The following is a 3415-nucleotide window of genomic DNA, read 5'->3' as shown; positions in this document are numbered from 1 at the left end:
TAGTCCCAGTGCTACGAGGCACAGACATGAATTGGCTGCTTCTCTTACAAAATATTTTCCCCCAAACTACAAATGTCTTACTTCTCCTTTCCTTTTGCTAATTTTAGAGTTCTCATTTTTTTAGTGAAAATATTAATCTAGTATTCTCTTGGTCTGTGAATTTTTAGAATAAACAATGTATTCTAAACTGGTTATTAATGTTTTATATAATTCATTTTCTATCACAATATAAACTGGATAGTGAAGAAAGATTTTTCCATTTATAAATATTTACATAAATTATGTTCATACCATTATTACTATTTGAATAATTAATTAAATCTTGGTGACATGTCTGCAATATCAGTCTAAATGTATTTAAGGAAAGAGGGTTATAGACTCAAGGCTACTTGGGCTACATAGTAAGATTCTGTCTGAAACCAAATATTCCTTGGTACTTTTAAGTTCTCAGCGATATTCTGTGACTGGTCTGACATTCTTTATCTGGCTAAGTATTATTCTTAAATACTTTACTATTTTTAGAAAATTCTCATATTTTTAAATAAATCAAAATTGTATTGGATAGGTACATTAAAATTGGGTTAAACAAGAATCAGGTAAGGAAGCAATCTGAAACTTAAAAACCAGAGGAAGAAAATGATCTTTATTATACTAACATGCAGCTATATGTAGCATCTGGACAGTATTCTCACACTTTCAAATATTTTACAAAATTTTATATGTTGTTTTCATTAGTTTAGAACTCTGAGACACAGACCTCCAGCATTCTTCTAGACCATGATTCCAAGAAAGACCTATATTAAAAAACAGCTGAGTAGCCTTCTTTAGAGCATATTTCATGAACCACTGCCTTTCAGTGTCTAATGAGCACAAAGCCATTCCCTCTGCATGAGCTATGCAGTAATCTTCACTGCAATGGCCAAGTACTCTATTTTTAAATGTGTAAAAACTGAGCATAGAAATTACTAAATTTGGGATGGAGAGATGATTCTGAAGTTGAAAGTACACAGTGCTCTTGCCAAGGACCTAAATTCAGTCCCTAGCATTCTTATCAAGTGACTCCTCAACGTTACTACTGATCCAGGGCTACCTGAAGCCTGCTGACATCCTCAGGCACTGTCCTTGAATGTGCAAACCTACACTCAGACATACAAACACACACATGACTAAAAAATAAAAAAATAAAACCTGACAACATTTATCCTATTTCTTATTAAATTATGAGCTGATAGGCATAATCTCCAGTGCATTATGGTAAAAGTTTCACCAAGGTATGTCCTAAATGACCTATTTTATGTGCCAAAGGCTGAAAAAAACACCAAAGGGTTTAAAATAGGAAGTTAACATTTGGCTTCTCGAAAAAGTTGTGGAATCATTTTGTAAAACTTTTCTCCTATGGACTTTTCCAAAACAACTGGATCAGATCAGTGTCAAATCATGATGAACAAATAAAACAGAGGCTTGGCTTTCTGGCCCAGAGGCTGGACTACCTGTGGCTCTCCTGAACAAGAGGCCCACCAACTCCAGGAAAGAGAATGAATGCAGGATACAAAAATATCAAAACTGAACCAGCAGCAATTCTAGGTGCAGCAATTAATCTTTCCTGGCAGTGTTAGAAATGCACATTCTCCAAACTAATAAAGGGGCCTTTCTGCTTGTGCCATGCCTCAGGGACATGCTCATTCACAGTTGATCTGCAAGTGTTTGGGGGTGCTTCAGCTGTGCTCTTATCAACACAGATAAAGAATAATTCCTGTTTTAATTTAGACATGAGGAAGTAGATATTGATGCTAGGTTCACTGAAGTACAAGAAACCCACTTATTGCTTAAGTTCTAATTTCACCATAAATCTATTTGGAATACATTAACTTGTAGAGGGGATAATGTTAATTCAGTTGAAGTCTTTAGTTAGGATATGCCAATGTTTGTACTTGCATTTAAAAACAGGAAGACTATTTGCCAAATGGTACCTCTGAGCTTATTATGTTAACCATAATTCTAAGAGATTGGCAGATCCCAACATTCAATCAAACTCTTTAAATGATCTGGAGGAACTATGTAACTTAGTCATGGCTACATCATTCACAGTTTACTATTATTCAAATGTATGCGGTCTGGTTGTGGAAGCTTTGCTCTTAATAAGAACACAAGGAAAGGGGAGATGAGTTTGTGCTGGAAGTATTTGCTTCAAAGAAAACCAGACTGAAACATTGATTGTTAACTCACTTAAAAATCACTACCCTCTCTAGAAACTACAGGGAAACCCTGTCTCGAAAAACAAAAACAAAACAAACAAAAAAAAAATCACTACCCAAAACTTGACATATTAATGATTATTGAGCTCATGCTTATGTTTTTATAACAAATATAAAAATGTAGTCATACTATGTCTTTAATAAGAAAGTGGGATGTTTTTCGATCTATATTAATCATTAGGGAATTTATGAAAATTAAGAAAGAATGTGGATTAACAGTTTGATTCTTCTTTCTATGTTTCTGCATTAAACTATGATTTATATAATATCTTCTGCTGACCTAAATTTTTATATTGGAACATGTAATTATTTTTATCAGCAAGTACCTTTTTAGTTTTTTTTTAATATTTTACTCTAATTACAATATATCCCTTTCATAATCCTCCTTCTACTTCATCCATATTGCCCCATCCCCATGTTGTCTCTCAAATTTATGGTCTTTGGCCTCTTTTGGTTTGGTTGTTGTTACACATACACACAGACACTCACACACACTCTTATATAACTACACACACACAGACACAGACACACACACATAAACATTCTACTTACCTCTCCTCCCAAAACATTACTTGTATATTATTTCAGGATCGACTTTTAGATATTGCATAACTGGTTGGAAGATGTTTCTTCTCTGGAGAAGACTATGTCTTTTCCACTCTAAGCATTCCTATGTTGCCTTTGGTTATGTTGGGCTGTCATGAATCTTGGAGGAGAATGTATAATACCATTTACTAAAGATGCATAATTCCTAACTATATTTGAAGTATTTATATTATACCCACAAAGAAGTGTAACTTCCAAGCCTCATCAAAGAAACTTCTCTTTGAAACAGATGAAGAACATTACAGGAAGTCACAACAGAACAAACTGCGGAGAACAAGTGATCCTGGGGTGCCCAGCCTCAGTTTATCCACCTATAAGTGAAGGAAACGTGGGAAACAAAGGCGGCTTGGAAAGTTCAGGTAAAAAATTAGTTTCTTGTCTACAGGTGTTCTCAGGGAATAATGACTAAAGTTATGCTATCTATGAATGAAATTGGAGACTTGACTACTTGTTAAATGAAGGTAACAGCTAAAAAAGGCTTATTTAAAATGCTGGTACTTTCGACCTTCACAACAGAAGAGACAAATGGTAACATAAACTAAAATGGAACTTGC

This window comes from Arvicola amphibius, chromosome 1 (assembly GCF_903992535.2).
Source record: "Arvicola amphibius chromosome 1, mArvAmp1.2, whole genome shotgun sequence".
Classification (NCBI taxonomy): domain Eukaryota; kingdom Metazoa; phylum Chordata; class Mammalia; order Rodentia; family Cricetidae; genus Arvicola; species Arvicola amphibius.
Note: the sequence above shows the minus strand (reverse complement) of the source record.